General features: G+C 39.0%; 1 protein-coding gene across 4 annotated transcripts in view; it reads right to left on the bottom strand.

Moving 5' to 3' along the window:
- The window catches only part of GULP1 (GULP PTB domain containing engulfment adaptor 1), a 169,770-nt gene that overhangs the window by 141,607 nt on the left and 5,028 nt on the right, over window positions 1–23,135 (bottom strand). Inside the window, exon 1 of one of the 4 annotated variants that reach the window (XM_068196387.1) lies at window positions 5,979–6,119. The exons of the other annotated variants lie outside the window; for them this stretch is intronic. The gene's annotated coding sequence lies outside the window, so the exon portion shown is untranslated. Of the gene's footprint in view, window positions 1–5,978; window positions 6,120–23,135 lie in introns of those variants that run through there. 4 annotated transcript variants of the gene reach the window in all.

A 23,135-nucleotide genomic window follows, 5' to 3' on the forward strand; every position in this document is an offset into this window, starting at 1 on the left:
TTTCTTGAAGACCCAAGTCCTAAAATTTGGAGTTTGTGTGAAAAATAAGTTGTTTTCAATACAAAATAAAGTTCAGATCTACATACCTGTGTAAAGAAAAAGCTTTATAGAAGGAAAATAATACTAAATGCTCACATAGAGCCTATAGTGTTTTAAATCTCATTATTTTTAAGATCTATTTTTTTTAGGGAACCTGACTCATGATCTTTGAATTCACTCAGCTGCCAACACAGCGTGTAGGAAGAAAGCATTAGAGACTGTACATATCTGCACAGCAAGGCATTTGGAAAGATGGCTTGGACAAACACTAAAAAAAGAGGTTTGAGGACACAAGAAACTTTCTTAAATTACTCCTAATATAACTGGTATGCAAAGATTGCTGTTCCAAACAACATTTTGAGATGCGACTGAAGGAAAAATAATTTATTTTACTGGGCTCATTACCTCACTTCAGTGATATGTTCCAGAAGATTTCACAACAGATTAAGAAAAAAATGCTGCTGTTCCAAGAGACACCTTCTTTAAAAGATGTGCAAACACAGACACACACCCAAAAAAAAGCTCCCAATTTGACAAAAGAGAAAATATATTCATTAATATCAGGAGTACGTTTGTGTGCAGGAAAACCAATAATTACATTGGGCAGCAGATATAAATTGCCAGCTCTAGCACAGAGGAGACTTGCCAAAGCTGCAGCTGGGAAGAAACCAGCTCTCCCCAGGGTCCCCTGCCACAAGGAGAGTTGCAAGACCCAGGGGAGAATGGGCATCCACCTCCCTTCCAGACATCTTTCTCCACAGCAGGAGCAACCTCATCCCAGCCTTCTGTCCAGTGGAAAAGAATTTTGATTTTGCCTTGAATGCTGAGATCTCTAAAAAAGCCTTTAAGGGCTACAGGGATTTAGAGTAGATCACCTGGAATGTTTAAGCACAATGTTTAAGTACCTAATGTCCCATTCTGCCTAGAAGGAACTGAAGATAGGACATCTGCATGTAAAAGAACAAAAATGGAAACAGAATAGAATATTTAACGTCACAACAGGTACTAGTCAGGATTCTGCTTTGCACATTATGGTACTGCTGCATTTTGCCTTTGGTCAGAATTTCCCCCCATTATAACAAAGGGGATGGAGACAGCAGAGAAATAATTGGAAAAAAAAAAAACACCAAAACATTAAAGATCTTGAAATGTTCCAGATACCTCAACAGTCCTCAAAAAACTAGTCCATTCTATTTGAAAAGAATGAGGAGGAATTTGCATGCAGTTTTACAGCTTTCATGTTATTTTAGGAATTATGAGAAGATTGAAGAGATTAGGTTTCTGTATCTGTATTTATTTCCAAGTACTGGAGAACTCACATACCCTTCTCCACAAAGCAATAAAGAAAACTGCAAACAGCCATCACACACTTTTGAATGCCAAAAGATTTGCCTTAGAATTCCCATATTTTTCAAAAAAAATGCTATTTGCTTGCATTGCTCAGAATCTCTGCAGCACAGGAATAACCAGAATTTCCACAGATTATAGTTCTAATTTCTGGTGACCAAAAAAAAAAAAACACACCCCACCTAAACTCTGTCAACAGAGCCAGCTGCAGTCTCTAACCAGCACATTATTAAGAGAATTGTTTACCAATTTACACTTGTGCACACCATTGCAAGACAAGGGTGTTGATCAGGTATTGCTGACAGAATACACAGAAAAACACTTGGCTGCACAGATGTTGCTGAATCTTTATAACTCCAAGTGATATAGTAAATGGAGAAAACACAGCTCAGTTCTCAGAATAAAACCATAATATGCGCGCTTAGGGTGCAACATAAAATAAATGCAGTAGTAACCAAGTGATTATATACTAATGAGATGAATATGCCAGACTCTGGAGTTAAAATGACAGAATTTCTTAATGGCTGCTCTTCAAAACAGAAAAAAATATTGCAGAAGTTAAAGAAATCCAGTGCCTTAATCTAAGAGGCTTCCCAGTACTTTTTGCCAAATTATCAAGCAGCCTGTGTGAAACTGTAGGTGTTATAGCCTGAGTTCTGCTTCTTGCTTCAGTGAAAACTACTTAGATGTCTGTCAAAAACCCAGGTGTTGTCAGTTCTACAAATATGTTTGTTTCCTTCAAGTTACAAAATTCTACATTCTGTCTTTGCCGATATGTAATTACACATCAGAAACAAAAGTCACTTCAGCCTGACGAAACAAACATAGTTCAATTCGGAGCGCCCTCTTAGCCTGGTGATAAGAACATCTGCTTAAACTGGCAGAGGAGAGGAGGAATGAAAGTGGAAATGCTTTCCTGGGAATTCATGATGTGTTTTCAGCTGGATAAATTCTCTGTTGGGATCCTGGATAAAATCCATGGTACCATCACTTCAGACTCTTGATGTTCAGTTTAGTGTAACAAACGCTCTCTGAAACCATACAGCAAGAGGGGGCCTTAAGGGAAGACCATCTGCTTATTACATGCAGTGGAGCTGCAGCCTAGGTTAAAAATGCATTTTAAGTGCATTAAAATGCTTAAGAAAAAACAGTTTTAAGACTCAAAAGCTACTACCGACCATTCCCAGAGTCTTTGCAGCGCCCCTGGGCAAACAGAGCAGCACAGACAAGGTTCCACAGTTACATATCTGAGACTGAAAGGGTGGGCAGTGATGCCACTACTGCACTCAGGTCTGTGCCCTGAGGATAGACCACAAAATTTAGATAACTGAGTAAGCCTACCTCTCTCTTCCTTCCAACCCTAACCAACACGGGCTGTGACTGTAAGCCCAGATCAAGGCTACCCATTCACTGGCAGTAGTTGGCCATCCCACAACAGCAGAGTCACAGAACAGCCTGATTAAGCATTTAAGTCACAGGGAATGTTCAGGGGAGCACTGGCAGTGAGGTAGCAAAGCTATCTGCCTGCACAAAGCCAACATTCTGATCTCAAGGATTCAGGAGATACTAGGAAGGAAATCACTTCCAAAGATATTGACAGATGTATCTGCATACACAGTTACATTCTGAAGGTAAGAGAACCAAAGAGAACGCTGTTAGGTAGCTCTGCAGAGGCACTGTGTCTCCCAACAGGGCCAGTACTGTTTGCTCTTTTCTGGATTACAACCTGAGTCTCTAAAGGAGTAATCCCTTCTAAAATCAGATTACAGTAAGGCAAAAAAGGTAATGGGGAAAATGTTTATTTCTGCCCAATTAGCATATTCTTGTGCAACAACTCTAAGTCATTAACTAATTTTTTGCCTCAAGAGCTGACGTACTTGGAACACAGACTCGTCTCCTGCCATGCATTCCACCACTGATAACTGAAAAGTCTGAGGGACCTGCAGTTCTTTTAAACAGAACCTGGTGGACTTTCCAGCTCTCAGTGTTCTACTTGTTCTCTTGAAAAAAAATGACAAAATTAGAATTCTGACACAAGCCATACTAGGTATGACCAAAAGTTAGTGATATGGAAGTTTCCCGCTCTGTTCTCTTTCAAGCTGTGCCAGTTCCCCAGTTGAAGCTGAAGCTGCCCTTTAATTAATTCAGCTGGTAGTTCTAATTATGTTCTTATGACATGTTCTAGCAATACACACTTGAAGGATTATCTCAAGAGGAAAACTAATTCTATAATTGTAATACAAAGTCCAGTTTATTGTATTAGACCTCTCAAGTGCTTCATGTAAGTCTCCTGATTATGACTTTTAGAGCATCCCTCAGTGTTTACAAACACCGTACATTACAAACTGCTACCAAACCACAACATGTAACCTTGTCTACAAGCAATAGACTAGCAAACTAAAGTGAGCTTGTAAAGCAAATTCTGAAACGGCACCTCAGGTGAGTGTTTCGCAGAAGAGTAGAGGCACAATCCTTGAACTCCAGAAAAACCCTCAAAAGGGTTACAAAGTTACCTGCAAAGGCTAAGGAGAGGCAGTACAAACCAGTCGTTTGTATAACATCCCCTCTTGTTTTCCACTCCTGTTAACCACATCTTCCTCCTGGCTGGTCCTCCAGTAGCAGGAGATCTTCTATGGAGATTTAAAATGCTTTATACAGAACATTGTATCACAGTTCACTGTCGCAATAATTTTAACTTCTGTACTCTTCGCTCACAAGACACACCCAATCACGACATCCTAACTTCTCATGCAACCAGCATTGTATTTTTTCTGCTTATTTCCAGTCCCCTTTCATTGATATTCCTGCCACTGTAGCTCTGCTGAAAGTATAAACAAAAGTTCCCCCTTGCATCCTTCAGCACTATGCCATAACACCAGGCTTTTAATCCCTAAACCACTTTTTGTCCAAGCCATTCATGTAAACATATGCCTTTAATAAGATCTGTATTCATATAGTTAAAATGCATCCCAGAAAAGTGTGTGTATGGCTAATAAAAATGAAATTATTTTCCCCCTGTTCTGTTGTTTCTTTCTCCAAGTTCAAGTGGATAATCTCCAAATATTTGAAGTTGTACCTGACATACTACTGCATGACAAACCAGCAAAGTAAATCTACAACTATGAGGCAAAACTTACTGTTCATTCTGAAATGACCACATAAATAGAAGCTTGACCTTCAAAAAGATATTCTTTTCCTTTCTGGCGATTTGTTTTGTCTTATTTTGATTGATACCGTGAGTGGCTCTGAAGCTCTGCTTATCCCTACAACAACTGAAAGGTGCCACTCATGTTCCATGTCCATCTAACATACAGGGGAAGAAAATCATGGAAAATAACTTTTAAAAGGAAAAGTATTCACATAACACACAAATATAGACATTTATATTTATACTGAATACAACAAATATATTACTATAATATTTTATGTGAGTCTCTGCTCATTCTAAGCACCTTCATAATCACCATTGTGTATGTCTTGCTTTCCAGTTTATTAGAGAGGATCTAACATCTTTTTAGCGGTGATAACTTCTTTCCATAAAGATGACTTTTTAAGAACTTGCAACTGCAATGGAACTGTAGAAACTGAAAAGTTGAAAAGTTGCATGCTATTTAAATCAGAAACCTAATAACTGTCTTAAGCTCAAAAAAAGACCCCAGAAATCTATTTCTTCGGAAGGGAGTCGATTCCTTTGTATGAAGAATACAATTAACCTTTACGGGCCTTTGATTGACTCTCGGTGCCCTCTAATAAATGAGAAGGACAGCGAAATGAAATGAACATCATACTTTTACACGTTCCGCTAATTGTCATACAACTTTTAGACCCTCTCAAACTGAGAATTTCTCCCTGAATCTCCCTCCCCGACTCCAAGGCAGAGCTGCAGTCCTCGCTCAGATTTCTTTCTATTCGCATGATGATCGAGCAAACTCCTTCAGCACTCCACCCTCCTGACACACGCGGAGTTAAAATTATCTTGGTGGTTTGGGTTTGGTTACGAGCCGAAGATCCTCCCTTGTACAACAACTGAGCGCTCAGCAGCCCCAGCGGCGAGCTCGGCTGCCGCCCAGCACCGCCGGGCTGCCACGGCGGAGCCACACGAGGAAAACAAAACCTCGTCTCGGATAAAGGCTTTACTGTACTTACAACGGGCAAAAACCCCAACCCCGAATGAAAGGCATCTCATCACTCGCAGCTACTTGAAATTCACAAAGCCCTGCCCGTGCGTCGAGACCCCCGGGTCCGTGCGGGTGCCGGGCTGGGAGCAGCCGCTGCCGGCGGCCCCCGGAGCGCGGACCCCGCGGCAGCGGCTCCGCCGCGCAGGTGAGGCGGGAGCCGGGGGAGCGAGTGGCTGCCCCGGGGCCAGCCCGCTCCGCTCGCCCGGCCAGCGAACCGCGGCAGCCGCGCCGAGCTCCGCCCGCCCCTGCCAAGTTCCGCGCCGACGGCAGAGCCCGGGGCAGCGCTCAGACCAGATCAACAGGCGCTCAGACCCCCGCGCCCCCTCCGCGCCCCGCTCGCCCCCCGGCGCCGCGGGGCGGGGGCCGTCCCGGCGCGGGGCCCCGCGGTGCCGCCGGGCGCGGGGCCCCGCGTACCTGCCGGGGATGGAGCAGCCCGTCCCGCCGCCTCTCCGCGCCGCTCCCGGCGCCCGCTCCGGCCACGGCCGCCCCGAAAGTTTCCTGACGTCAGCGCGGGCGGGCGGGCGCGGACCCCGCCCGCTGCCGGGCTCGCCGCCGCCGGGCCGGGCCGGGCCGCCGCCGCTGCTCCCGGGCTCCCCCTGCCTCCCGCCGGCACCGCCAGGGCTGGGCAGCGCAGCCACGGCGAGCGGCGGAGGGAAGGCGCGAAGAGTAAGCGGCAGTTAGAAAGTGAGGAACGCAATTTGGTAACTCTACACTCCTCAAGGACGCATCTCCTGAAGAAAAGATAGGAGACACTTGCGCTGGTCTCGGTTAAAGCGGCAATGAATTTTGTAGGGTACAGATGCTCAACATCGCACTCACTTTGGAGAGCGTCTGTGGCATGCACTCCCCATTAAAATGCGCTTCAGAAACACCAGAATGGTGTAACCCAACATATTTTTATGACAGTCGTGGTACGTGCAAGTTAGGGACAAAGCATTTCCTGTTGAAAGGCTGGGAATTCATGTCTGCCATATTTCTTTTCTCCCTGGTGGGCTTCTGCCAATAATAGGGCATGTAGTGTCTGTGGAAAGGCAGGGAACTCATCTATTATTCCTCCCTAATTATTTTTCTTTAACAACACATGAAAGATGCCTTTCATTTTATATTAATCAGTAGACAAACCTTGAGAATGGCCATTTAGATAGCAAAATATGTCACTGAAATCAAAGCAAAGGTATTTTGTCTGCAGCAGGTATATTCCTGTTTTAAAAACAAGATGGAAAACAGTTCAGGGTTGCAATTTATGGTCCAGAGTGAAAAGTTTCATGACAGAAAAAGGCCATGAAGGATAGAAGTCAGGAACAGGCAGCTTTTTAAATCAGTAAGCTCTACATAATTACATGCATAAATATGAAATACATAAAAATTTAATTAGTGTGGGTGCCTTTTCCATTAGTGGTTAAAATAAAAATCAAAACCAATCGAGCTCCAAAACAGGTACACAAAACCCAAGTAAATGAGTTTGTCTGCTCTAGACATCAGAAAATGACTGAAATTTTCCATCAGTTTAGTCTCTCAAGCAAAGGAAACAAGTACTTTTCACATAGTTTCAGAGTTATTTGTCAACTTTGCTAGGAAGCTAACAAGCTACATCCCAAAACATAAATAGAAAATGAATTCTGAGAAAGAAGGAAAATGGAAAACACTTGAGGAAATTGTATGAACTTTAAATTCTAAATAACATCAAATACAGGAATTGTTTTCAGCTACTGTTTTCATATACTAAACTTTAAATACTTTAGATGGGGAAAAAAAAAACCCAAACAAGAAAAAAAAATACCCCTACTAAACCTGTCTACAGAATATTAAGACAGTTGAAGGAGAATCTGAGCAAAACACATTTCATTCACAGATGACACACAAGTCATCATCAGAAATAAACTTTTTTTTTGACCATTGCTGTTACTGACAGCTATTCCCTTACACCTTTCTGCAGCATCTGGTTGGAGCTGACAGCTGCATTGCATACATCTCAGCCACTTGTCCATGTCAAAAACAGTGACAGGGAGAACAGGAAAAGAGATAATCTAGGAATTGTATGAAATCATTGAAGAAAAGTAAAAGTTCATTGCTATGCAGAACCTTATTTTTTAGAGTTTCTCCAAGAAACAGACACAAACTCATCTAACACAAGTTTTAAGCTTTGTGATAAAACATTTAAGCTTCACTTGCGTGTTTTTCATGTTTGTGTGGCTTTTTGTGAAAGCAAAAAGACAGATCATGCAGTTCTTCCTTAGGCAAAACTGCAGTTCATCTCAGCATCAGGAAGCATCTTTATCTACTTGACATTCCACAACATACATCCAAAGGTGGTCTTTGGTTCAGATCATAAACAAGTGCTCAGCCTTGTTCAGTAAGCGTATCAATTTTAGTTTGATTAGACAAGCTCAGCTGTCATCTGCAAAGCAGAGCACACTCTAGACAAAGAGAAAACATTTCGGCTATTGAAATACATGCTATGAGTTTTTCAAAGGTGATGCAATAAGGAAGTAAAATTAGGGGCACTTTAATTTTTTTTTCTGGTGCCACAGCAGATTTTACACCAGAAGAAGCTAAAAATAAGTTATTATGCAGGACTGGGTTTTTTTACTTGCTGGGTATTCTGAAGTAAAGTATGCTTGATGAAATCAGGGTAGGTTTTTTCTAAAGTCAAGTTATATCATTTAAATGCAATAAAATTACATGTATAGAATATATTAGTCAGGAAATGACATTTTTCAAAATCCCCTCTGCATGCAATTTTTTTTCTTAAAGTGAGACATTTTATTACAGAAAAATATTCAGTACATGGGAAGCTTTCTAGTTCTTCTGTGATTTTTTTTGACATAATCTGTACCAAAATGACTAAATAAAAGGAATGTAGAGCAAACCTATTTTCTAATTAAATTTGCTGCATAGTGCTTGAAGGAAAGAAGAAAATGTGACATCTTCCTTCTATGGTCAGGCTTTTTTCCCTCATCAACAGTGGTAACCTCAGGGTGAAATGAGGACATTATTTGAGAGGAAAAGTAGAGCAAGAAATATTTGAACTCTCTCATTAATACCTATGCCTCTTAGTTTTTAGTTGGTGTGGTCCATAAAGTAAAAGACAAAGCAAAAGGAACTGAATCCTACCTTGCTCAGTGAACAAGATCCCCCACACTCCAAGAGGGCAAATTCAGGTCATTACCAAGACTATCATACTTGTGTGTCACAGAGAAGTTGAGCAAAGGACTGGGCACATGAGAAATGAAAAGAGGATACTCAGAGGAAAAGTCAAAATAATCTTTCAGAAACACATAGAACAGTTTGGGTTGGAAAGGACCCTAAAGAACATCCAGTTCCAATCTACTGCCATGAGCAGAGACCTTTCACTAGGCCAGGGTGCCCAAAGCCCCATCCAGACCAGCCTTGAACACTTCCAGGGCTACAGCCCAGTTTCTGTGGGCAATCTATTCCAGTGCCTCAGAATTTCCTCCTAGTATCTAACCAACACCGGCCCCTTTCTGCTGGGAGCCATATCCCTTTGTCCTATCACTACATGCCCCTGTAAAATGTCCCTCTCCATTTCAGGCTTGCAGTCTGGCTCCTACACGAATGGTCTGATTTTGTTGTTCTCCTGAGACTGTAAATGTCAGTCATGTCAACAGATGGTGATGACTGGGTGGAGATAATAGAAGACAAGCAAAAGCAATAAAATCAGAAGTCTTTTAGCTAAGCTGATATCAAAGAAAAAATACCATTCACTTACCACAGCATATACCACAGTGGAGACAGCCACAATACTCAGAGCACCACCACACAATTTCAGAAAGCTTCAACCCATACAGAGTAACACCTTACCTCATCAGAAGGCTTCAGGCACCTGCCCACACAGAGTAACACCATGGCACTTCAGAAAGCTGCAAGCATGGGCCCTTCTTGTTCTTCAGCCCAGCCTTTTATACCCTGATGTTCATGCAGTGCACCTGTGTGCCCTCTGTTCCCTTTGGTGGTTGCTCAGTGCACCTGGGCACTCCATGGCTCATTGCTGTCAATGCTGCTCACCTGCTTCTCACAGCTGTGCCCACTGGGGATGAGGCTGGGCTGCAGCCCCACTGCCAATCACCAAATACTGTGTGCCACGGCACGGCCCCACTGCCAGTCACCAAATACTGTGTGCCTACACCCACTTGGATTGATTTGCCAGAAAATAGTTACTAGAGAAAACAGAGATTAAAGAATTGCTCCAATTACAGAACCTGAGAAATTTCCCCACCCTTCTGGGCGCTGCCTCACCTCTCATAGACCAAAAGCTACATGACATTACTCTGCAAGGACATGAAACAAGAAACCAAAACAACTCCTGTTCAGTCCTTCTTATGAAGAAACAATGCCAGAGAAGCTATTCCAAATTTTCTATTTAACTTCTAGCTCCTTTAATGTTGTTATGGGAGTACAATGTACATCCCCATTTAAAATTTTCCTCACCTTGCCAAAAGAGCTGTAAATTGCCACATTGTAAACAGATATCACAACATTCATCTTAATGACCTTAGACAATAACAACAGCAGGAAGCCTCTGTATTTTAGCAAAGGGAAGGACATCATTAGCAGTATGATCATTTTAGGCATCACAGATGGCAAAGGCCAGAAGGATGTAGCCTGCCAATTATTTGCCTTATCTATAGACTTCACCAAGAACATAACAAGGCTGCTGTTGGTCAGCTCATCAGAGCAGATGCTAGTCTCTTTAAGGAAGCTGTATAGCATCATATTACCTGAATTTTCACTTTGATTTGGCAAAATAAAAACCACTTTTGGGAGAGGTTTTATGACAGAGGCTTATATACATTAGAAGATACGATATAGAGACAGGAAAGAGGAAAAACATGAGTAGATGTCTGTTCTAGCTTTATTAACTGGGAATGTAATCATGTTTCAAAGATTTGAAGAGTTATTCACTCAAAATCACGCTATTCCTTATGTTCCTCTTATGTTCCCATTTATTAAAAGATTCTTGCCAGATATTTGAAAGTTTTTTCTGCTTGTTATGCTGTTACCCTTTTTCCCATTTTTGTCAAACTTTAAGAGCTGAAGGAGCTATTACATTACTTTGATTTGGTAGGTGCCATAGGCTACACAATTTTAACCAGATGTCTTAGCTATTGAGTTGTTAGAGTCCATTCAGGGCCTGAGGAAACCAGTACTAAATGGATTTGAAAAACAAGCTGCTGACAATGCTTGAGTGTGGGTGGTGGTGACTGATTTACTGCTGCTCATTGCAAATCTGAGCTGGTTATAGCTGTGTAATAACAAGTTATATAAAGAAGGTCCTTTATGTCATAGCTACTAGAGTTTTCATCCCAAAAGCTGTCAGACTCTGTATCCCTGAAGCTTTTTCTGGGAATATGTGACATTAAAACTATTATAGTCACCCCTGCAAAATATTTCTGAAATAGAAAAGCAATATTCTGTGTAGAACTTCTCACAGACTAATGCTGGTTATAAACCTCCCATCAAAAAGCCAAGAGAAACAAAGAGACATTGGGCACTTCATTCTAAAGTTTTGAGAAAATGAAGAAGCAATAGAGAATTTTCATTAAAAACTAAAGGCTGACATATAGTATTCTTTGCAGAGAACAAGAGTAGGAAATGCTTGTTTTGTTGGTTTGTTTTTTTTTTTTCCTGAGCCAGTCATCCTTTGAATTGTGGTAGAACATCTACTTCTGAAAATATCTGAATGGTCTAAGTTGCTTGCTAAGTCTATGACAAAAACCTAGATCACTAAGATAGCCTAAAAAAATAACTGTGCCACTAGTTTATGACAGAAAGAATCAAAGAAACCATTACTCTTCTATGGTATTTGAAAAACATTGCAACAAAAATTTACTCAATGATGTGTAAACCAAAGATAAATTTCAAGTTAGCTCCCACAAAACTCACAAAGATTTTTCCTGTGGAATTCAAAGAGAGCAATATATTAATAAAATATTTGTGCAAGAGTAAAACCTTGAAATACAAAGCCTTTGCTTTCAGGACTTCTAATTGGCAGAATGTTGGAAGGAGATCTGGAAGAATTTCTAAGCTCCTGACATCAACACTACAGTATCTATCAACAGGTAATTTAGAAAGTGAAATCTTCAAAGTTTACTAAAATAGCCTAGTCAAGGTCTCACAAAACATAAGCATTATTTGAGGCTTTTAATCAAGACCAAATCAATATTCAATATATGTGTGTCATAATCCAAACTTCCCTTTCTTTTCCTTGTGCAATACTTCATTTACTGAATACTGCTTTACTGAAGACTGAATGTAGATGCATATGAAGTTAAGGCTGAGTTTCCTTATTCACAATAGATACAAATCACAGCCTTAGTGATGGACAATGGAAGTCCATCTTTAATATAACATTAAAAACCCTTGAATTACTTTTCATGTATAAAAGTTGCAAGAAAAGTTACAAGTAAAGAAATTGGGAAATACTTTTGAAAGGCTAGGGGAAGTATCTGAAAGATGAAGGCAGTGTGGCATTAATACTGCAAAAAAGAATCTAACACTGCAAAAAGAAATAAAGCCCCGATATACACCACATTTTGTGATCTGTAGGAGGAAGAATAAGCATCCAATTTGAACTACCTTGTAGCTGACAGTTTGGAGTGTAATGACCTATCAGCATTATTTTTGTGCTGCAGAAATGAATCTACATCCTTTGTAGTCAGCTATACCACCATTTTAAGGCCACTGCTCTCATCATTGGTCATAAATACTAGCCAAAATAATGAAATTTCTTGCTTACTTATTTTTCACAGAAAACACGTTGTTCACAGAAGTTTAGCACAGTAAATATTTTTATGTACGCTCTCTGTTCTGGAATATATCTGTCTGGAAAGAGAAAGTGCCATTAGTCTCTTCCAGTGGTGGTGGCATCTAAGAATCCTCAGTAAATTTCAGACAATTAATTTGTCTTTTTAGGTAAAACAACATGAAGAAGCATCACTTTGGAGTTTGGGATTGCTAACTGCCAGATTCTGGTATAGACTTCCCAGCACAAACAGGTGCCTTCAAGCAACGAGAACAGAACATCAAACCTTTTAGTGGAAAGCAACCCCCTGAGCTAGAACCTGCAAAGAGAGACTTGGAACAGGCTTGCTTAGATATTTGAATCAACCTACATGTTTCCCTCTAGGCTTCTTAGATATTTTTCTTGAATTACAGGAGTGAGAAATGAACAGAATTATTCCTTAGTTTGTAACTGATCCGTGTGATTTATGAACACATTCATAAGTCTTCATTGCTTTCACCAGGCACAAATTCACACATTTCCGTAGCTATCAGACCATGAAAGCTTTGTGTTATTCTTTGCCACCCATTTCAAAGCCATACTTTCTTTCCATTTTCTTGGTAAGTATCTCACATCATTTTTCATGGGTTCGTCCTTTAATAGTAATCCTTCTTTTTTATGCTTTAAATGAAAAGCAGCTGAGCCTGTAGACAGATTATAAATGGACTTCAATGTTGCAGGCAAAATTCAGCTCTTGTCTAAAAGGTAATAGTGCATTCTATAAAACAGAGTAACAGGTGTGAAGAACTTGTGCAATCCAGAGAACACTACAACATACCTGTAAATCCATCTCTGACCGGAATTGAGCTGAACTCTCTCTGTATTGTTTGTCTTGGACTTGTTACTCTTGGAGAGCTACAGTGTGGTCTTTCATGCCCCTGCCTTCAGGAGCAGACAAGGCCATCCCTCAGACAGAACCATCCATGTGCCACAAATGGAGGTTAAAAGCTGCCTTCCCTTTACCACGTGCAGTTAGCATTTTAGTTCAAGTTCTGCTGATAACCATGATCTTCAGATGCTTTTCATTAAAACTTCTTTTTCATCAAAAATAATTATAAGGTAAAGGAGTAAACATTTCCCAGAATTTGGGCCATATGTGAGACTATATCTGAAAGATCTATTGCTTAAAACTAATCTGAAACTGCTCAGGCAAAAAGCCCAGCTGAACTTTCAAAAGAAATGCCAAGGAGAGTGTATTTAAGTTTCTATTACTTGGAGTGCAATATTTTTAGGTAAGTTGAAAAGTTGCTCTTGATGAAGCAGCATTTTAATGCTGTGATAAAACTCATTCAAGATGAACCCAAACTCCATCCAGAACTCCTACATCCCCCTAGTGACTATTTAACATTCAGCACACCTCAGAGCGGAGTCTAAGCATCCCTTTGAAAGCAATAACTGTTCTAATTTGTAAAGGTTTATGTTATTATTGTATTACTTTCAAAAAAGTAATGGGTGCTTATCTGTTGAATAAAGAGCAAACAGGTCACAGAACTATGGCAGTACAACGTGTGGCTGGGCAAAACAGAGCTATTAAAACCATCCAAAAGGCAACAGGGATGTGCTGTTCTGGGTGCTGCACCTTTTAGCCTCCCTTCACCTAAGGACACAAAGGGAAAATACCTGTTGATTTTATAATGACATCAGTAATCAGTCATAGCCTTCTGCAATGACAAGGTATTTTTCCAACCACCCACTTCTTGCTAGGTAAAGCATAAGGAATAATTAAATTTTGCTTATGGTTCCTGCTGTCAGCTCAGCAATTGATCCTCAGAGCTGGGTAACAAACATGCGCTTTCACACTCCCACACAGGTGGGTGGAATGGCTCTCTGCTGTTCAATGTTCATTTCAATACCTGCCCCTGCCTAGCCAATCCCACCCATGTCAATAAGCAAGTAAACAACATATTTGTTCCACCAAGCAAAAGATAGCCTCAGTAACAAAACTAGGAATAAAGTTCCTAAAGAAAACACCAAAACAGTAAAATACCCATCAATCTCCTTTCTTCTCTTTCACTCAACTTTTCTAAAAAATGTCTTTGCTGTAGAAACAAAGCAGACAATTCAGCGTGATATTTTATCTCCCTTTGAGCTCTTTTTAGAGTCTTTCAGCTTTTTGTATTCAAGAAAAAACTAATGTACCCATATGGCAAGTAATTTTACATTAGTATATGGCCACTATTAGCAACAGAAAGCAGCAATGCCTCTGAAAAACCTCCTATCATCCCACTACAATAACTTCTCTACCTTAATAAAGCTAAAAGATGTCTATTAGGACAATTCTATTCACCAATGTCATCAGACAAAATAAGCTTCCCTGAAAGTGGATTTTCTCTAATCACTTATCTCTCTGCTTGTGCCTCTAACTTCAAATAATTCCTGTTGTGTCAATGCCTCAAAGTTGTTTCCCCTTTTTTTTTTTTTTCCTTTCATATCCTAGTTTTGCTTATTGTTCAGCTGAAACCAGGGCTGGTTATTTCTGCTTGAGTTTGTTTCTGGTCACAAGTTGGTTTTTTTTCTTATTTTCCTTTTATTCTTCTATTAGAAATCATTAAATATTAGCCTTTGGTTAGTGCTTTTTAGTATTTTTGCTTGGGAATCCCCTCTGTCTTATGTTCACACAGCACAAGACAAACCAACTTCTCAGCACCCAACACTGACTAGACCTGAGCTCTGAGAGATCTCGGCACCAGAGCATCTCATGCATGGTCAGTTGACAATTAGTAAGCAGACCAATTGCTGACTGTTCCCCAAGACCTCTTTATTCCAAGCAGAGACACAAGCACCTGCTCCTCTGTTTGCTGGAGAAGCCTAAAACATGCTCAACATCGTTAAAGTGTCAAGAAGAGCACAACTTGTTCTGAAGTTAAACTTGCCAGCTCACTCCTGCTGTTTTATACAGAATCAAATTCCTCCTGAGTTTCAGCCTCAAGCTGCTTCTGGCTATCAGACCTCCTTGAGTTCTCTGCCAAATGCATGAAACACTGATCAGTTTTGCTTTTCTATGTGTCTGAAGGGCACAAGATTCCAGGGGAGTTTTAGACTGATTATTATTAAAAGGCTCTTTCCCCAGAGGGTGGTTGGGCACTGGACAGGTTTCCCAGGGAAGTGGTCCCAGCAGCATACCTGATAGAGCTCCAGAAACTTTTGGGCAATGCTCTCAGGTAAATGGTGGGATTCTTTGGGTGTCCTGTGCAGGGCCAGAAGCTGGAATTTGGTGATCTTTGTGTGCCTGTTCGAACCCAGGATATACTCTGATTCTGCAATTCCAAGACGGAGGCCTTTTTTAAAATTTGAACCACAACAGAAGAGAACTGCAACCACTTGGCAACCACCATACCAAGAAGTAAACATACAGCACAGATTAAATGAGGTGAATGCCAAATTCATAGTTTCAGCAAACATCTGCCTTTAATCTATACAGCTCATTCGCTGAAAGCATTGCATGCTTGGGTTTAGTTATTGTAAATAATACTGAAACACATTCAACATGGATACATTTCCCCTGTATTCATGTGAGAACTGAAAGGAAATAAAAACCAGAAAAACTCCCCCATTAAAAGCTGCTAGGCTGAAATTTAAGATATGCAAAAAGGATCAAAGAAATCTGCAATTCCTAGAATAATGCCTGATTTCAAAAAGCATTTTATAGGATGCCTGTTATTCACTCTTAAAAACTTGCTTTCTCACTTTTTGTTCTGCTGAGCTATTTGTGTGGCCTCTTTACAAGTTTAGATACAACATTTGTATGTTCAAAGGAGCACCTTAGAAGTACAAGGGTTCAATTTTCTTTTTCAACTTGCCTATTTGAGAGCAGGGTCTTAAAAATGACTGATTAGGACAGCTAGAGAGAGTAAACTGCAACTGGGAGAGACAAGTCACAGATTAAGATTTCAGGAGCTGTTTAAATCAGCTGTAGGTTGACAGAAGTCATATGTTGCAATCACACTGTACAGTGGGATATTTATTTACCTCTTCCATGAAAAGCAAATTACTCCAGTTTTAGCTTTGCCCTTGATCTGATATCACCCTTTGTTTAAACAGATGCCTAAGGAATGCAGGGTTGGCTTCTCCACATGAAATGCAAATGAACAAATTTCTTGGTATTAGCTGCAAAGTCAATGATAAAAGTTATCTATTTGAATGAGGGGGACAAGCCTTTTTAAGGTGTTATTTTTAGGTTTAAAACCAGAAATTCAGGTATGAACAGCTCACATTCTACTACTTTCTGCCTTTGTTCTTTTCAAACAAAATCTTTTCTAATCATTAATGTGACATTTTGGAGGATTTAATTAGTTCTTTTCTCCTTAGAAATACTGTTTCTCAATGTACACTCACATCAGTCATACTTATATTAGAGAACTCATAGCATATAAATTATATTTTTAAAGGAAACTTTAACAGTCTTTATTATCTTATTTGAAATCTAGCAAGCATACACTTACTTCAAAAGAATGATTCAGCATCTCCAAAGAGATAAAGTTCCAAAGAAAATTTTGGGACTTGAATAATAAATCTCTTTCTCATATTAAATTCAAATTAACATAAGAATTGACAGCATTATTTTATATATCTTCACATTTCTGTGGAAGTACAGCAAGAGTTAAGCCAGATTAATCCAAGAGTTAACTCGTGTAGGCATTTGGAATTTTTAAACTCAAACTGAAGCTGCAAAAATACATCTAGAACTGAGGAAGCAATAAGCAAAAAAGCAACACAAATCAAAATCCTTGCTCTTGCTGAAACTGGAGCAGAAATATCCTTTTCTTTCAGCCACTTGTTGCCATGTCTGGCTGTGCTCTTGCAGTCTGAAATCTGGTTATGCCATATGCCAGCAAATTGGGTAAAGGAAGCCTCTTGCACAGCTGACAGCAAAAGACTAAAATAACACTGCCACACTAAATAGAGTCTAGCAAACGCACATCCACAAGCTTAGGGTGCATAAAAAGGAATTTTATGAAAGTATATACATAAAAATAGAGTAGAGGAGACTCTGGAAAAAGAAAGAGTTAGGAAAGGAAGGGGAAACAATGACAATGGATGTAACAGATGACCCAAAGGGAAGAGACAATAAAACAGACTTACAAAGACACATTTTACCTATGGTTTATGCATTGACTGTTTGCTATCAGAGACCACTAGAGGAAAGATCTCAACTTCAGCAGCAGAATAAGTTGATGTTTCCCTCCCTGACAATTGTAAATCCATCTCATTAAAAATAGCAGTGTATTTGAGATGAGGATAGCACCCTACCTTTATGATTTTCCTTGTACTAATCTTGCCTTTTATGCCACACCCAGCCCTGTCCTAAACCAAGTTCTGGAACTGAGTAGTGAAGACTACTTAACATCCACCTTGAAATTTCATTATTGTTTTCACTCTTGTTTCTCATACATGATGTAGTATGAGTTTTTGAAACACAACCCTAAAATATAATAAAGGAGAGCAAGAGAAGAAACATTGTAGGATAGTGTGGTTTTCATAACAAAAAACCATAGCAGTGTTTGTGAACCTGAATTTAGAAGCTAACATCCCAGCTCACTGCATCTGTCTCTTGATCATGGATCTTGCATACTACACAATGCCAAAGAAGATGCAATTGTTCAAAGATTTAAAATGCACATTCATAAAGGCAGAGCTATTTTTGCCATCTTATTGCAGTTTTATTGTTTTGGGGACATCTTCAGTGTCAACACAAATGGGAGGGTTCTTGAACCATTTTATTAAAGAGGATGGTTGATGATTGTCCCCTTTTTGAAATCAATACCAGCTGGACTTCATGTCCTACTTGCAATGCATAAAGATTGTATGTGTTCAGCATTTGACTAGAAGAACACAGAGGTTCTGTCGTCCATTTATTTTTCTTATGTGGCAAAGAGAAAAAAGCATTATAAAAACAATAATAGGGGGAAAAGGGAACATGAGAAACAGAACAGCTTTAAAGTTTCAAGTTTGAACAAAATAACATCAATAGCAGTCAAAAATACTGCTTAAATCTGTGTATTTATTTCCAAAAAAAACTTTTCACATTTAACTGAAATATAGCAAAACAGACACAAAGTGTCCAGAATCACACGTTTAAACAGCTGTTTTCAGAAAGAGGAGATTTACTTTGCTGCAAAAATATTTTTGTTTGAGAAAAGGAAAAATTCCAGAATAAAAAAGACCACAGTTGCAAGTCAGCAGTTTAAGTTACAATTACTTTGATGTCCTTGGTTAGGAAACATTAATAAAAATGTTTAAAAGGAAATAAGTAGCTTGTATTGATACCCATGATGGATAAGATCTTTCCAAACTGCCTTGTTCTACCAAACAAAGCCAATCTTTCAGCCAGCTCTATTGAAAGCACGTAATAGGAACAAAAGCAGGAACATTCTGCTAAAAAAGCCCCAAAATCTCAGATTTGTGTTAGAAACAGGAGCCAGAAAAAAATATACCGTCCCCAAATTGTAAAATGTACATTTAGAATAGAAAATCAATATCTCTAAATTATTTTATGAAATCAGATCATAATTTTTTTATTTCTTCTTTTATTTCTTGGCTTGCATTAAACCAACAGACCTAGCAAAGTGTTATCTTCTATGCAAGGATATTCCTGATCAGGAAAAAACTTCCAATGGCATTATTTTCTCCTTCTTTAATTCATACTACATGCAAAATTGTAGGAAAGGGAGTAGGAGACACTTCATAGAAGAAAAAAACCCTCGGCTTTCATATAATTAAAATTATTTAGTGTTTGGAAGGTGATAGGCTCAGTTGAATTGGGTTTTTAATTAAACTTGCTGTTCAACACAGATTTCTTCTAAGAGCTGGGAGAGTTTAGTGCTATAGAAAGCTGACCTTTCAGACCAAATCTGATTTAAGAGTACAGGTTGCAGTAATTTGACTAATATTATTCTACCACATTATGTTAGGACTTTGTTATTAGCTAGGACAAAGTGTACTCCTGGATGTGTATTTTCACCACAACTCTGAGTTTGATTTTGTGCTCTGCAACAAAGTTTAGATGAGACTCTCATGCAGAGCAAGGTCCAATTGTGAGGCAGCAGAACAAGCAGGAGAAAAATCCTTAGGAAAATAAAATGTGAGCACACTGAGGGATAAAGTTCTTTGGATCTTCAGTTGTACATACTGAGAGCACTACAGATTAGATAAGGGCAAGCTAAAAACATCTGGCCATTCTTTCTGAATATGTGTGTGATTGTCCGAGGGAAAATTGCCCTGTAACTTTTTTGCATTTCATTTAAGATTACAGCTGAAAGACTCCAGTGACATTTCAAATGAGGTAAAAAAAAACAGATGCATTGGTGGAATAAAATGATCAATTTTACTTTTTTATAAAATCTGGTGATCAATACTTGCTATATGCCAGAAGGGGTTTTTGGCATTTAAAAAACCATCAGAAAACAGCATTCAAAAAATTGCATAAATTATTCCCAGTTAAAATACTACAAAATTATGTTAATGCATAAGACCTTTGCCCCTAATTTTGTTGGCAGCAGCGCTGAATACTAAAATTAATATTTTAAAGACACTGATTGTTCTTCATTCCTCATTCTAGATGTGTCTGCAGACTGAAAACAAAACATCCCTGCTCTTCCCAGTCCTACAAAAGGTGAAGAATATAAACTATTATATATACTATTAAAAAAATTTTAAGACTAAAAATAAACTCAAGTAAACACTGTAGACTGTTTACAGAGAGATTCAACTAGTGAAGCAATTTTTTGTGAAAATAAAAAATCTCATAATAAAGAAATATTAATACAGTATTTGCACAACACAGCTGATCATTTTGTGGTATTTTATTACTAAAGGTTCCTTAAACTGTACTTTTCCCTTGACGTGACTGTATTTGAGTGGCTTGACTATTAAAGCAGATAAATTAGTTACAAAATGGAAATGAGGTAAAAACGTGCTTTAAGGCTGGTTCTGGGCAAAACACGTCCTCAGAAAAAGGTCTCTCCCTCTTGGGAACAGGAGAAAGTCAGTGCCTTTACTCATACTAAAATCTACTAAATCACCTCAGAGTGCAAAATGCCTTAAAATACACCAAAAGCTCAGGTGAGGTTGTGACCCTTTTCATTACATGATTGCAGAACAGAGTGGATATTCCTGGCAAGCTAATCGCACCATGTATTAACTCTAATTTGAATTACACTTCCACCACTGTGAAACTGATTAAAGTCACATTTAACTTGAACAGAGCTGTGTGCTGTGATTTTATACATAAAATGCATTTTCTAGTAGGAATTTCTTAGATGTCTTCCAATGTTCCCTAAATTCTATGCAACTAAAAATCTGTGCATCAATTTTAGATCATTGTTGCACTGGCTGCAAAACATGTCTTAATGTTTTATCATTTGAATTATTCACTTCCTAGTGTCCTAGTCTTAAAATAGATTACTTCTTCCCTATGGCTTGAATTACATTCACCAGTCACAGTATTTGCACAGCTTTCAAACATCAAGAAATGGGGAACGAGAGGGAAAGTTCGCACATTCCAATATTCAGCAAGAAGATTGAGTATCTTTCAGAAATGCAGAATTACACACTACTATTGCCATGGAAAATAATGTCCCACATTAATCTAAGTGTGAGTCTGAAAATTTCTAATAATTTCTTAGATCAACATCTGTCAACCAAATGAACTCCAAAAAGTCAAAGTCCTACTGCAAGTCGTTTCCCAAATGTACACAGAAAATGCTATCAGGAGTTAAAATACTGACTCCTCTCTTATCTGAACCCTTTCCAAGCCCATGTAGCATATTTCAAAGCCAGGGGCACTTGTTACAGCACTTCCACTACAGGAAATCCTCAGAGAAAGTAAAGTACAGTGAGGTTCAGACAAACCCCAGCAGGATGATGGGGTGGTGCAAAACGAGCAGAAAATAAGCAAATTGGATTATGTCCTCGGTGAACCTGCCTGTAGATACACTTCACAGCCTTCCCTGAGCTCTTTGAGCCTTCAGCAGGCAAAGCTCATATTCTCTTTTGTGCTGGCAATCTCCCTCAGCCTGCAGGATGATAGTTGCCCTGGATAACCACTTGCTTAAACGAAACATGAATTCACGTTTGTTCAAGGAGCTGCCATCTCCCAGCTGCTAATTAATTAAAAGTTGCTTACCTGTGTCTGGGAGTTGACACAATACTTCCATTACAAAGTCACAGCAAAGGAGTAACAGGGGTTTTTAAAGCATTTGCTAAGTTACCATTGTACCTTGCTGTGCCTTAACCTCATTATCCTCTTAGGGGTAGATCTAGGCACAAGACACCACAACAAGAGAGTTCCCCAGCCTCTTTAATTTACCTCCCCTCATCTCTAATCTGATGATAGTAAAGTAACCCACATCAATCAGGCATGATTACAGCAATAAGTAACTGGTGTCTGGCTAATGTGATTTTTCTACATCACTAAGTCCTAAATGGGGAGAAAAATCTTCTGCCAGCCCACAAGTGGAGGAAACAGAATATGGTAGTTCAACACGTGGACTGATTCTATGCATTTTTAAATAATTTATCAATTGATGTATGTTGTGCTGCCAGGGAGTCATCTAAATTATCTTTTTTATTCATGGTTGGAACTGTCACTTATAATAATGCATCCTATTGTTACAATCAAGATTTGGAGCCAGGAAAATTATTTTCCCCCTTAAATATTGTGGACTTGTCCCTTTTGAAACAAGTTTTAGACTTGTTCAAATCTCTGTATCCCAGTAAAAGGAGAAAGACAATGTCCAACAGCAAAGGAAAAGAAAGCAAACAAGAAATGTCTCCTTTGAAGAAGAGTTTGCTGGAAAAAGCAGCACAATTTATTGATTTCTTTTAATGAGTTCCAAGAAAATAGTCATGCCCTGTAGCATTCCCTGATATATCAAATGGTGGTTTGATTTCTTCTCCCTACTTTGTTTGGCATATTTTACTATATTGGACTCAAAAAAGTAGAGGTTACTAGAGAGCAGAGATGGAATAGCTCTGCTTCAGTGCAAAAGCAAATTGAATACAGACAGTCCTTTCTGGGTACAGGCAAGAGCCCTGCTCAGACTTCTGAAATTGGTTCCTCATAACTTGAAAAAAATAGACATGGGATTAATTCTTTTTATGTTTTTAAATGAGTTATGTAAAGTATATAGGAAGATGCCAGTTTTTTTTATTATTTTATTAACTTTAACCTTGCAACAAACCGACCCCAAATTCTTCTCTGCTCTCCAGGTTTTCTTGACAGCTATAATCCAAATCAAGGGAATCAAGAGACTAGGGGAAAGAACTAAAAGAATTGGAAAAGATTGGTCAAACTGCCATTGTGTTGTGATTCTAACAGAACCCTGTGATTTTTCAGAGTATCAGAGTACATCAAAATATCATGTAAACAACATGGAGATCATGAGAATCTAACAGACTGGGGGAAGGAAAGAAAGTACAGCAAATAATAGAGAAAAAGAAGGCAGATTTTTCTTACAGAAAAAAAAATCACTTTTCATTCTGTTTCTTGAAAAAATTAATACATATGATATGAATAAAGGACACCTGTCTTTGATAATTCTTTGGTAGAAGGAAATAACAGAATTTCAGTAAGAGAAAAGATCTGGTACCAGCATCATAATGGATTCAGAAATTTCTAAATTCACTTTAGCCCAAATTTTTCAGGCCATGAAATATGCTAGTTATTCCAGTCAAAATAGACAGTTTAGTTGCATGGTTGCATAGTCCTCCTAGGACACTTTATTACGTGGATTTCTTTTTTAGGACAAGAGAAAAGTGTGGGAGACTTT

This window comes from Anomalospiza imberbis, chromosome 7, assembly GCF_031753505.1.
Source record: "Anomalospiza imberbis isolate Cuckoo-Finch-1a 21T00152 chromosome 7, ASM3175350v1, whole genome shotgun sequence".
Classification (NCBI taxonomy): Eukaryota; Metazoa; Chordata; class Aves; order Passeriformes; family Viduidae; genus Anomalospiza; species Anomalospiza imberbis.